Raw genomic sequence first — 14681 nt, forward strand, 5'->3', positions numbered from 1 at the left:
ATATATGCAGATTTGATGGACACACCTAGAGTGCAAATATTTGAAATTGGATACTTAGTAAATCAAGGTAATAATAAAACATATACCAAAAAAGTGAAAAATAAAAATAATCCCACCTAGCAGCGCTCAACTCGGAAAAGGGCACACAATATATGTGAACAAAATAAACAAACAATTGAATCCATATATGTGTTCAAATAATCACTGAAAATCCAATCCCAAAATTAATTAGTGGACATGTATAACTAAAAGTCCAATAGTAGGAAAACGAAAAGTCCAATAGTAGAAGAATAGTGATATGTGATGATCCAGTGAGATTCCAGTGTAAGCTGAACAGAAACACACCAATAAAGTGTCTGCCACCTTTGTGCTCCTCTCCCCTCAGCTAGAACACTCACCCCCACTTTTTGCCCTCCACTCTCATGTATAGGGCTGTGGAATATGCACCACTGCACAGGATATAGGAAATAATGGATCCTTGGTCATTCTCAAGATGCAGCTCCACATATACCATAAAAGAAAGAGGAGAGCCAACTAGTGCAATGACGTATGAACTAGTTTATTCCATTTAAAATCCACTAATTTACACGTACATGGGATATAAATATGCAAAGCACATCATAATCATGAGTGGGGATCAGGGTGCTCACTTGCTCTGGACGTGTGATGTACCAGCGTTCAGGGTCCAGGACTCTCCGGTGAGACACCACCGCTCACCCGATCAATCACCAGGCACGTCGTATGGCCACGTCCCTGACGTTTCGTCACTTACTGACTTTTTCGAAGGGGGTGGTCACACGCCCTCTCTGCCAGAATTTATCACCATTCCCTGCGTCTCATTAGACGCTAGATTAACCACACTTGGGCTCATTGTCTCAGCACTAAAAAAGACTATCTGCTATAATTGACTGCAATGTCCGTAGTGGAGCCCATGGAGCCCATGGGTGGAGAGCGGTGATTACCGTACTGCTTTCCACCTGGCTCCTGTGACGTATACGGCGTGCGTGCCACCTTACGCGCATTTCGTCATAACGTTGACGTTTTCAGACTCAGTGCTCCACTCTGCTGGCGTTTACTGTGCTTTTCTAAACAGAGCACCAGAAACAGACCCTTTTACATACAAACAGCGGTTTCACCTAGTGCCAGGAAAGGCACTACTTCTTGTAAGCAGCCATTTCTTATTTTTACATTTATTTAAAAAAATAAAAAACGGTATTATACTATATTTGGCTTCCCCACTATTTTTCCTATATACACCTGAGTGGGATCCAGAAAGAGGAATGGAGGAGTTCGGTGTAGGACTGATCCATCCTATAAAGGGATCAAAAGCGATTTAGGTCCTGGCTACCTAAAGCCATCTGGTAAGAGGCAGAGATTGCTTATTTTATCAAGAGCACATTTGGAGCACAAAATCACCTTGAAGAACTAATTTATTTTCACGGACTATTCTCACTTGTTGCACAATTAACATTGTGGATACATCTATTTATTGCATATGTTTTAAAAAAAATGTATGAATTTTTATTAATAGCATTATTATTAATATTTCACATCACCATCACCAGTGTCACTCATTTATTATTTGTTTTCACAACAAGTCACCAATTATGCACACTGTTTGTGTCCAAATATTTTAAATTATTTGAATTTTACCAAAAATGTTCATTTAATGGTATTATCATAATTTTATTTGAGTTACACACTGGTTGCACTTTAAATTGGATAAAGAACACTAACATAACTACCAGAACACATTTAAAACCATCCAGATTTCCAAACACATCTTGAGCCTTAATTAATTAATTCCCATTAACCCATTAATTCCCATTAACCCATACCATTGCAAGCGCCCATTTTTTCATTGATATTAACCTGTTATTTTTTGGGGTGACTCACCACAAAAATAAAAAGGGCAGCAGGTATCCTGAATTCATATAGGGTTAATCCATATACAAAAAGAACCAGGCGCTTCACCTTGATAAGAAAGCTAGATTAACCACACTTGAGCTCATTGTCTCAGCACTAAACAAGACTATCTGCTATAATTGACTGCAATGTCTGTGGTGGAGCCGGTGGAGCCCGTGAAGCCCGTGGGTGGAGAGCGGTGGTTACCGTACTACTTTCCACCCGGCTCCTGTGACGTATACGGTGTGCGTTCCACCTTACGCGCGTTTCGTCATAACTATGACGTCTTCAGACTCAATGCTCCACTCTGCTGGCATTTACTGTGCTTTTCTTTGTTTTAACATTGTGGACAACAATAAAATAATTTTTTTAAATGATAACACACCATCTGGAGCCCCTTTTTTATTCCATAAACCGCCCGGACGCATGGATGGATGGGATTAGGAGCTGCCATTTCTGAGGATCGAGGCACAACATCCCTTTGATTTAGGACCCATTTTGTCTGGTGAGTGTGTTTTCTCATTATTACCCACGGTGGAAAGAGTACTATCACGAGACCGTTTGGAATTGAGCAAAGAGCACCTACACTTTATTGCACTCAGGAATTACCTAAAAGATTTGCACTACAAGTCACCTATGAACTTTCTGTTTGATCTTTTTTGATTTGTTTATGAGGAGCTTTATTAACTATTTTTGAGCACATATGAAACAATATTATTCATTTTTAGCAGTGCACTAAAATTTGTATTACTCATATTGTATTTATTTGCTGTTTTATGTTTTATTATTACCTTGATTTACTAAGTATCCAATTTCAAATATTTGCACTCTAGGTGTGTCCATCAAATCTGCATATATTTATTGTTTTGTTGCACTGTCAGCACCTTAAAATGATCTAGCACTACAGATGCACTCATCCCACTTCATACCATTTTCTTTGCAGTACTATATATAATTTGATGCACTGACAGCACTTTAACTATATTTATATTGCACACCACTAGCAAGCGCTATATGTAGCCCCTTCCCCTTGTGGCTATTTACAATATATATATATATATATATATATATATTTATTTATATAGGGTCGGAGAGCCGTGGCTGTGCCCAATCAGGGCACAGAGCACTGTCAGACCAATCATGGCTCTGACAGTGCTCTGTGCCCTGATTGGGCAAAGCCTTCATTTCTTCAGCCAATCAGGGCTTAGAATGCACTGTGCGGCAAGCAGTGCATTCTGGGGCGTTCGGCGGGCCAGAAAAATGGCCGAACGCCCTGCCAATTTGGATTTCAATGTTCAGGCTGAACTTTTGTTTGGTTTGAACTCGAACGCCCAACACTTCTTTAGACAATGTTTAAAAGAAGTGTACATAGGTAGGTTGAAAAAGACACTAGCCCATATCGTTTAAACAACAGAAAAAAAGGTAAAAGAAAACCCCCATATATACTGTACAATTCTTTACCCACAGTTGATCTGGAGAAAGCTAAAAAACACAGATAAAGCATGATCCACTTTGCTCCAGTGGGGGGGGGGGGGGGAATTATTTCCAATCCCCCAGGAGGAATTGAATATTCCCTGGTTTAACTACTACTACCGCTAAATGTAAGTATCCAGTTATATTTTGTGCATTTAGAAATGCATCCAGCCTTTTTTAAAACAATTTACTGAGCTGGCCTGAACTAGTTCTTGAGGGAGTCTATTCCCCATTTTCACAGCTCTTACTGAGAAGAAGCCTTTCCATATGTGAAGGAGAAATCTCTCTCCAGATGTAGAGTCCTTGTCCCTTGTCCTCTAATAACCTAAAAGTGAATAACTCTACACCAAGTTCATAGAAGTTAAACTAACTGGTCTGTAGTTCATAAGTAAAGACTTTGATCCTTTTTTAAATATAGGCACCATGTTGGCCTTACGCCAATCCACTGGTACCATGCCTGTCATTAAAAAATCTCTAGAAATGAGAAAAAATAGCTTTGACATAACCAAGCTCAACTTATTGAGGACCATTGGGTGTAACCCATCAGATACAGGCACTTTATTCACCTTTTTTTGTTTAAATGTTTCTTCACCATGTCAGTTTTTAGCCATTGTGGATCATTTGGGTCTATGTCAGTACTATTCCCATTAAGGACTTGAGCTCCCCCATTTTTCTTTGTATCAATGTATGAAGAAGGTATTGAATACATTTAACAAACAAAAATAGAAAACATGCTGGTGTAACTAGTAATGATAAAGACAGCTGCTGGCAACCAATAGTAAGTGCCGGTTCACATTGGTGCAATGCGGGAACCCTGCAAATCCACTGCGGGTTCCTGCGTTGCAATCCATCTTGCAGGCAGGTCACACTGCCATTTGTGAACTGCTGGGAGTGTCAATACAAAGTTAATGACGCCCCCAGATTAGTTTGCATACAGCAGTGCGAACTGTCAATTTGGACAGGAATCGGATCGCATAGGTGTGAACACCCATGCGATCTGATTCGGGTGTGGGTCCTGCACGACTTTGGTCTGAATGCGATATGAATTCAGCTATACAATCTGTATGGCTGAATTTGCATCGCACAGACATACATCACATGTGATTTGCATAGCAGTGCGGTGCGAATCACGTGCGTTGTCTGACATCGCTATAGTGTAAACCGGCACTTAGACAAACTAAATAAACAAATATTATATCTGTTGCCATGCTAACAGTAAAAATAAATTGTTGAAAAGTTAAATCCAAAAATCTGGCAAAGGTAAATAAAGTATATGAAATAGTCCAAATCCAATATGTGCTTTGAGGAAAACACCACTGATATTGTGCTGAGGTCACACTATTTCATAAATGTAATCACCACGTGAACTATCACCATTGAAAGAAATGCACTCCTACCAGACTGAAATGACCCCAGTACAGAGTCTGATTCGCTTGTTTACTTTCCTCTGGAACATTCAGTTCACACCCATTGGTTCCAATATGTCAGGTTGGCTTTCTCTCCAGGATTAGTAGAGACAATGGTGACCATACTGGATATCTAATCTACTCACTAAAAAAACAGGTAAGCGCATAAAAAGTCACAATTTCAATCTGTACAGCAAAGGTTCCAACTCCAAAGAACCCCTACACGTTTTACGCCATAGGAAATCATCTGGGGCATGCCAGATGATGCAAAGCAACCTCCTTAGGGTGCAAAAGCCATGGACACAAGGAAGGCAGGACAATGTCCTCAGTTAGGTGAAAAACTGACACATCCTGCACAGAAAGGAGGGCACAAATGAAAAATCACCTTATCCTTGTGTAAACCCAAATGGGGAGATGAAACAAGACTGCCAGCTCAGGCAACCGCCTCTCAGAAGCAATGGTGACCAAAAAGGACGTTTTCTTTTTTTTTTTTTTTAGAAAGAGTAAGCAGGAGAATATCCTGAATACTCTCCAAAGGAAGGCTTTTGGAGAACCAAGAAAAAAAGGGGGGGGGGGTCTAACAACAACCCCCTAGAACAAAAGAGCAAAGCTTTAAGTACATGGCCAAGAGGCACTGAACAATCAGCGAGGTCAGAAACTTGACCAGTAAAGGTTCTCAAAGCAACTTTTGTGCAATTCCAATTTGAAGAAAGCCCAAAACCTGAGCCACTGAAAAGGGACATGGATGGACACCCAGATCCTAGCACCCAGCATGCAAAGACAATTCTCCCGAAGAGTAGGCAAAACATAGCTAGTGAGGTTCTTCTGGACAGAGACAGTAACCCAGGGTGGTAAGCCAGACCACGGGAAGATGGGTCTTCCAAATAGGCAACCGCCAAGGAGCATCCAAGATCAGCCGCACCATGTCAGCATACCACAGACCAGTCTGGAGCCACCAGAAAGACTGGAATCCCTAGTTGCTGTCCTGTGAACCTTCACAGTTGGCAAAAGAGCAGCCTGAGAGGAGGAAAGGTGGAAAGTAACGATACTGGTCCCATAATGGCAACAACACATCCGTTACATCTGCCAGGGGAAGCGTGGGACCTCCTTGTGAGGCAGGAGGTCAGATGATCCATTCCTGAGGTTCCCCACCATAGGCAGATCTGCCAAAGAAAAACATCTGGGTGCAGAACTAACTTCCGATGCCAATTCTCAACTCCGGGAATGTGCACGGTAGAAAGAACCAGAACGTGCTGTGCTGCCCACCACAAAGGGCAGTAAGCATGCAGTGCTGCTGCCACAATGCACATGACACCCTTTAGGATGACAGCAGGCCACAGTGGTGGTAATGTCTGATTGGACAGAGAAGGGTGATCCAATGCACCCAAGTGAACCTGAACGCTCGCAGCCCCAGGACATTGATGAGCAGGCGAGCCTCTAACAGCCTCATTTTGATTTTGAACCAAAAGCACTTCCTCCAGCCAGACATGCGTAGTAACGACCGTTCAGAGGAAGGGAAGTAAGTATGCTCCGGGTTGCCGGACAGGGGACCAGTACCACCAGAAGAAGAACCTCATTGATCGTTCCAGATGAACCAATCGTCCAAGGAGCCTGTAGATGCGTCCCGAATTTTCCTCTGTAGAATCTTTGTATGGAACTGTGCACACAAGATCACCTAGGATACCATAGGCCCCAGAGTCCACATGCAAGACCCCTGGGAGGGGAGGGACAAAAAGTAGTTTGACAGCAGTCCAAAGCTTGTCCACCAGGAGAAACATACTATGTTATTCTCATTTTCGCTCATTTTTTACATCCATGACCTTGGAAACAGGTGCAGGATGGGTCAAGCTGTTCATGCCTCTAATGTATATCTTTTCTGTGTTTGTTTGTGGAATTTTCTTCTTTAGGTAAGAAAATAAAGGGACTAATAGACAAATCCCTGATGAAGATTGGAACTAAAAGTTTGTTTATTCTCTCGAAACGCGTTGGATTAATGCTCTCCTTCACCTAGGGTTGCACCCCGGTGTGGGAGAGATACTATTTATCCCTTGCTTTCTTGCACAGTTTCACCATTTTTGTTTATTTTCATTCTTGTATGGCTTAGATATATGTCACATGTTTTTTGTGATCCATGGCCTGCCGTGGTTTTCCACAATTGGCCAGGGAACCTGCTATATCTATGTATTCATGACATGATATATTGTTTTTAACCAATAAATTATCATATTTTATTTATTTTGTTTTTCCATATGTTATTGCCTTAAAAATCCCCCCCCTTTTCTCAGAGGAGATCAACACTGCATAGTGTTAGTTTTTAGCCAGGAGAAACATACTTGCCTGCTCTGAGTTCACAATCAGGCCCAGAGACTCCAGTCTCCTGGTCAAGGTAGACCTGAAGGGAAGCTCCACAAATTGATAGTGAGCACCCCCAACTGCAAAGCCTAGGAACTGCACAGGCCCCCGCCCATAAGAACATGGTATGCAGGTATGCATCCTGGATGTCTATGGTTGTGAGAAGAAAGCCCCTTGAGAGGAGAGGGCACTAAATGGGTGGATTCCAGCTTGACTCACTGAACCTGGCCTCTGGTCCCTGTGGCAGGACCGTGAACAAGTTTGAGGAAATGCTCTGAATCGTGACGGCACAGGGACAAATACCATCTAGCATGGCAGATTCTGCATACGGTGCAATAGCAGAAAATAGAAACTGGAGGGAAGAACCTGCTCAAGCGGATAGGAAGGAAATGCTATTCCACAGTCAGATACAAGCAGTATGCAGACCTATGTGATAGGAACAGGGGAGGTCCACAATTCCACACCAGCAAAGACAACCCCCTACCCTGAAGATGGGTGGAGCAAACCCTCATGCTGAGTTGGACTAATCCATAAGCGTAGTGGACTGATTCCAAGCCCGCTTGCCCCCATCCGAGGAAGGGGGCTTCAAGGGCTGGAACTGGTCTGACAGAAAGGCTAGAAACTGCCATAATGTGGTCTGACAGATTGTGGCCTCATATTGCGGATCCTAGGATCCGCAAACCAACAACAGTGACATGCCGCCTGGTAAACCAAGGTGGGGGGCCAAGGCAAGGCTGCAGGCTCAGAGGGACACCAGAGGAGCCGATAGCGAGCAACCAAGAGGGGGCTGATGTCTAAAAAAGGCAGCCAACTGAGGCCCCGCAATTGGGACTGCCAGCTAAGGCCCTGCAAGGGGGCCCATCAGATGAGGTCACGAGAGAAGCCCTGGAAGGGAAGCCACTGGAAGAGGCCCTTCAACAGAGGCCACCGGGAGAGACCCTGCAAGAGAGGGCACCGGGAGAGGCCCTGCAAGGGAAGCTGCAGAATGAGGCCCCGCAAAGGGGGCTGCTGAATGAGGCCCTGCAAAGGGGCTGCTGGATAAGGCCCCGCAACGGGGGCTGTCGGATGAGGCCCCATAAAGGGAGAAATGAGGAACGTTTTATAAAGTTCTAATAAATAGACTGAATTATTTCACAAAGAAAACCCAGAAATATTGTGCAATTGATGCACAGTACGTAAGTAGATTTATTAGTCTGCATCTGGGTAGGGAGCTATGAGTCAGGTAGGCTTTTACTCAAGGAATCAAATTTAGTGTGTATTATTTCACAAATATTCTGTTGACTACATGTATGGTATGTAAGCACTTTTTTTTTTCTTTTAAGGCTCCATGTACACGGGACGTTGTTAAAAGTCCCTTTGAATGCTGGAATTTTTAGGACGTTTGAAACGTCCGTTCAGTCGCGTTTGTACCCGCGTTTAGCGGGCGTTTAGCAGCGTTTGCGGGCGTTTGCGTTTAGAAGCGTTCCTAGAGGTCATAAAAATTATTCCCCTTTAAAATGGAAAAACGCGAACGCTAAACGCGGGTCATCGCGTTCAGACGCGTTCGGACGCGTTCAGACGCGTTCGGACGCGTTTGTGCGTTTGAAACGCCGGGAAACACACGTTCGAACGCAAATAATTGCGTTCTAAAAACAGTCCCTGAACGCAACTGCCTGCAAATGACTGTAAACGACCTGGCGTACATGGACAGATAAGATAAAATGTAGATGGGTTCAGGGGCTTCTGAAAAAAACGCCCAACTGCTCCTAAACGGCCATTTCCAGCGTCCCGTGTACATGGAGCCTAAAGATCTGTTTATTTTTGAACAAGAAAACAACACAGTATACATTGAACATATATGTAGATTGTTGAAACCCTCAGAAGATCACATCTCTGATATCGTGGCAAGTATACATCTTCAGTCAATAAAGGAGACTGACAACAGTAACATAGATGGTACATTTCCTTCCACAATAACAAAAGAAATAGACATTTCCAAAATAAAAACCAAAGAAAGCAACATTTAGCATTGCTTGATGCCATCAGCACGGTGTAATCAACATGAGAGGAGAAGGCATGTTGATACAATACTTAGAGGCTTGTGGAGATGCCGGAAACTGTAGAAGGCTCCTGACTTTGCTCCTGGCTCTATCTGCTGCCAAGTCTCACCCGGTACTCCTGAGGGACTCCCGCCCAGCAGTGCACCCTGCTCGACAGCCGCCATCCAGCGGACATCTCTGCAACACCTCAGCCAGTTGCAGCTGGCAACCCCCGCTTCTCTAAGCATAGCACTCCCTGTTACCACCTTCAGGGGCGCTCTGTACTTAGTCCTCTCAGCACTACTAGTACCTGACACCATCTCTATCCAGCGATGTCTATGAGTCCCTCGGCCATTCAGGACTCAGCCTCCTGACTGCCTGAGACAAAGCAGCAGCGCCATTGCCTCCTATGACTGTCAAAGTAAGTTAGCCAATGAGGAGAGAGAGGGGGCAGGACCGAGCTACAGCTCCATGTCTGAATGGACAAAAGGAGCTGTAGCTCGGCTGCCCCCTTAGCAAGCTGCTTGCTATGGGGGCCCTGGACAGGAGGCAGGGGCTAGGATCAGTGAAGAGGGACCCAAGAAAAGAAGGATCTGGGCTGCTCTGTGCAAAACCACTACACAGAGGAGGTAAGTAGAACATGTTTATTTAAGAAAAAAACAACAAGTCTTTACAATCACTTAAATGTTGCATCAGAAACATGGCTGCGTTACCCATCTTTAAACCTGGGGTCCCCATGAACCCCTAGTGCCCCGGGGGGCCCCATGATTGGTCTGTCTGCCCCAGGATGTGACATATGCACCAGACACTTCCAGAATATATACACATGAACTGGAATTGACTGCTCATAACGATTTTCCGGTTCACTTGTTTTCCAGTGCATCCTGGAATATCACATACCTGCAATACCTCCAAAACAAAGCACAACTAATGCTGAACAGAAGCTCCTCATAATTTGCAGGTGCTATAAACGAGCAGACTTGTCAGACTTCTATGAAGGCTTTGGAGACTCTGGAGATGCTTTGAAGCGCCAAGAAAACAACAGGGGGTATATTTCTTGAAGCAAAGGAAAGCAATGCAAACACAACAGTGTACACAGGACTGTAAGGTAACTAATTTATTTAGTATTCAATAGTTTTTTATTGAGTTTAAACAAAACAGCAAAATATTAAAAAAATAGAAAAGGGGGGTAGCATACAGAAAAGTTCCACGCACCACAACAGTGCTTGTCAGTACATAAATCATGACAGTAACTAATTTATTTAGTGAAAGGAGCTTTGATTGGCATTCAGAATGCTTTAATAAGCTACATTTCCAAAGTGAGACCAGACAATTTTTACTATGAAAAAAATGAGTACAAACTGCGCAAGCTGTGGACAGTGGTACATCTTGGACACACAATAGCACATCTTTTCCACTACTTGCTCCAAAACAAATATATGTGCACTTTTTATTTTCAGATGCAGAGCCTGCTTAACCTCTAATAGCTGTATGTGCAGAATCATTACCTCTGTCTTTAGGCCTGACAGACATTTTGAATACAAGGGGCTGCCTACAGCAATAAGGGGACTGAGAACTTGTTTTTTTTGTGCACTGAACAATGTGGTCATTTGGTGCAAGGGGGAACCCATCAGCTAAATAGCAGCTGATTTTTTTTCCATCCCTCTGGCACATGGACTAATGGGCATACTTTTGGCTCATTGGATCAGCATGGTAACTAGCAGTTATAACAATTTCAGTTATAACAATTCCCCCTCAAAACAGTAGGTGTAAGTGGTAACAGCCCCTGAACAGCAATATTGAGCACCTAGTCAAGATATACCTTAGCAACAAACTGCCTAGTTTTATTTCGTTCTTCTCCAACTGGGTAACATAGCCAGTTGCAGCTGCAAGAAAACGGTCACTGGGCACAGAAGGAAAGTCATACACACTCTTTAGTTTGCTCATTGGTTACATCTTAGATGTAGTGATGTATACATTCTGTAAAAACAAATCTAAATTTGGAAAAGGCTTGGACATGGCTAGATAATTAAAATATATTTTAGCCTACCTTAACCTTCCTAGCGGTATTCCCGAGTGTGGCTCGGGGTTAAACTTCAGTGCCAAAAGCGGTAACCCTGAGCCCACTCGGGGTACCGCTAGGAAGATCGCTGGGTCCTGGTAGAGGGGTTACTTATCTTGTCACCGGGATCCAGCGATGTATCCCGGCGATGTGTGGCGGCGGATCTTCCTCCCGATGCTCTGTGTGCCCCGGCTTCCGTCTCCTGCGACATGACGTTCGCAGGGGGGTGGAACCGGCAGCAAATGTAAAACACACCAAACACACTGATACAATTCAAAATAAAATAAATTCACATTAGTTTGCCCCCAGTGCCCTTTCCTGCAATTTTAATGTACTTTTTATGTATATATATATATATATATATGTATATATATATATGTGTATATGTATATATATATATATATATACACAGTATATATGTATATATATATATATATGTATACATACATACATACATACTTTAACTTATTTATAGTTTTTTATTATATTATAATTTATGATTTTGTGTTTCAAACTTTATCATACCCGAGATGTTATAAAGAAGAACGCACAGAAAAAAAAAATCATATGTAAATAGTTGGTTTGGGCTGCTCATTCTTAAGAATTACATGCAAAATAATGGTACCGCTTTCACCACCTAAAATCCAAAAGAATCATACCGCCAGGGAGGTTAAACTGCTAAAATGTTCTACTAGCCTTGTGGAATTGACATCTCTTTCACTTTGCGGATACTCACAGAACTCTGAGTAATGACAGCACACCACCACAGAAATGAGTATGTGCTTTCCACAGGCTCACAATATATTTCAGGTTTTGTCTGTCAGGCTCCAATCCAACATACTACTGCTGTTCTGGTTTAAAATGAATAATGGATGTATTATTTAACATCATGATTTATACCCACTAGCTGCTGCTGGTGCTACCTCTATACAGCCCATCAAAGTTAATGAATAAATAAAAATATATCTAATAAATAATGCACTTTTTTTCCTCTTTTGTCTTAATTGCATTTTCTCCTGCTTGTTGCCCAAGCTGCTTAGATCTTCACATGTCTTATCACCAGTACCACAAGAAATTGGCAAAAGGAAATATAATTTTCAACATCCTTCCTAAAACACAATTTTCCCGTGTGTGTGTGTGGATTTCCAGGCAAACAAATTATTAATCCTATCCCTAATGGCAATGGTGAAAAAAATCAGTTGGTGAAATTGGGCATCTTTTCTATGGTACAGATTGTCAGGGCCGGCCTTTGGGGTGTGCGAGCTGTGCGGCCGCACAGGGCGCCATGGGCAACAAGGGCGCCGTGCGGCCATCACAGCTCGCAGAGGATCAGGCTGAGCTGTGTGAGAGATACACAGCTCGCCTCACTGCAACAATAGGTGATCGAGGCACGGCTGCACAGCGGGAGGTAAGCGGCGACTGCGGCCTGGACAGGGTTAACACAGGCCGCGGCCGCCGCTTACCTCCCGCTGTGCTGCCGTGCCTCGATCACCTATTGCTGCAGTGAAGCGAGCTGTGTATCTCTCACACAGCTCAGCCTCCGATCCTTCCACGGAATCCACGCTGACTTCCTGCCCAGTGCCCACACATCCCCGGGAGTGTGGGCGGGCGGGAGGAGGAGAAGGGGCGGGGCGAGGAGGAGCTGACGATCTCTCCTCTGGCGTCAGTGCAGGGAGGGAGGAGAGATCGTCAGCTCCACCTCGCCCCGCCCCTTCTCCTCCTCCCGCCCGCCGGGATGTGTGGGCGGGAAGTTTAAAGAAAAAAAAAAAGCTGCAGACAAAGTAAAGTAAGTGACATCTCTCTCCTTCAAAAAATGTAAGGGGGGGGGTCTGTGATGTAAGGGGGGGCTCTATGTGTGGGGGGGAGGCTCTGTGTGAGGGGGGCTATGTGTGGGGGTCTGTGATGTAAGGGGGGGCTCTCTGATGTGGGGGGCTATGTGTGGGGGGGCTTTTTGTGGGGGGTCTGTGATGTAAGGGGGGGCTCTCTGATGTGGGGGGCTCCGTGGGGAGGGGGGGTCTGAAGTAAGGGGGGCTTTTTGTGGGGGGGTCTCTGATGTGAGGATGTGAGGGGGGCTTTGTGTGTGTGTGTGTGTAGGGGGGTCTCTGATGTTAGGGGGGCTTTGTGTGTGTGTGTAGGGGGTCTCTGATGTTAGGGGGGCTTTGTGTCGGGGGTCTCTGATGTGCGGGGGGCTCTCTGATGTGGGGGGCTCCGTGGGGAGGGGGGGGTCGGATGTAAGGGGGGCTTTGTGTCGGGGGTCTCTGATGTGAGGGGGGCTTTGTGTCGGGGGTCTCTGATGTGAGGGGGGCTCTGTGTGGGGGGTCTCTGATGTGAGGGGGGGCTTTGGGTCGGGGGTCTCTGATGTGAGGGGGGCTTTGTGTCGGGGGTCTCTGATGTGAGGGGGGCTCTGTGTGGGGGGTCTCTGATGTGAGGGGGGCTTTGGGTCGGGGGTCTCTGATGTGAGGGGGGCTTTGTGTGGGGGGTCTCTGATGTGAGGGGGGCTTTGTGTGGGGGGTCTCTGATGTGAGGGGGGCTTTGTGTCGGGGGTCTCTGATGTGAGGGGGGCTTTGTGTCGGGGGTCTCTGATGTGAGGGGGGCTCTGTGTGGGGGGTCTCTGATGTGAGGGGGGCTTTGTGTCGGGGGTCTCTGATGTGAGGGGGGCTTTGTGTCGGGGGTCTCTGATGTGAGGGGGGCTCTGTGTGGGGGGTCTCTGATGTGAGGGGGGCTTTGGGTTGGGGGTCTCTGATGTGAGGGGGGCTGTGTGTGGGGTCTCTGATGTGAGGGGGGCTTTGTGTCGGGGGTCTCTGATGTGAGGGGGGCTTTGTGTCGGGGGTCTCTGATGTGAGGGGGGCTCTGTGTGGGGGGTCTCTGATGTGAGGGGGGCTTTGGGTCGGGGGTCTCTGATGTAAGGGGGGCTCTGTGTGGGGGGTCTCTGATGTGAGGGGGGCTCTGTGTGGGGGGTCTCTGATGTGAGGGGGGCTTTGTGTCGGGGGTCTCTGATGTGAGGGGGGCTTTGTGTCGGGGGTCTCTGATGTGAAGGGGGCTCTGTGTGGGGGGTCTCTGATGTGAGGGGGGCTTTGGGTCGGGGGTCTATGATGTGAGGGGGGCTTTGTGTCGGGGGTCTCTGATGTGAGGGGGGCTTTGTGTTGGGGGTCTCTGATGTGAGGGGGGCTCTGTGTGTGGGGTCTCTGATGTAAGGGGGCTCTGTGTGTGGGGTCTCTGATTTAAGGGGGGCTTTGTGTGGGGGGTCTCTGATGTAAGGGGGGCTAAGTTATTAGTGATCATAAAAAAGAAAAGTCAAATAAAGTGCAAAAAAGGTGCAAGAAAATTCGCGCGGGGGGGGGGGGGGCGCCACGGGATTAGCTCGCACAGGGCGCCTGATCACCTAAGGCCGGCCCTGCAGATTGTAAACTAAAACCGAGACTAAAAGTTGGCTCCTAAAACTGGGAAGTGCATTATGCTTTTTTC

General features: G+C 45.5%; 1 protein-coding gene across 3 annotated transcripts in view; it reads right to left on the reverse strand.

The window, feature by feature from the left end:
* The window catches only part of LOC309553636 (FYN-binding protein 1-like), a 649087-nt gene that overhangs the window by 114067 nt on the left and 520339 nt on the right, over positions 1–14681 (reverse strand). The gene's annotated exons all lie outside the window — the stretch shown is intronic.

The sequence above is a fragment of the Pelophylax lessonae genome (genome assembly GCF_965119305.1).
Source record: "Pelophylax lessonae genome assembly, chromosome: 1".
Taxonomy (NCBI): domain Eukaryota; kingdom Metazoa; phylum Chordata; class Amphibia; order Anura; family Ranidae; genus Pelophylax; species Pelophylax lessonae.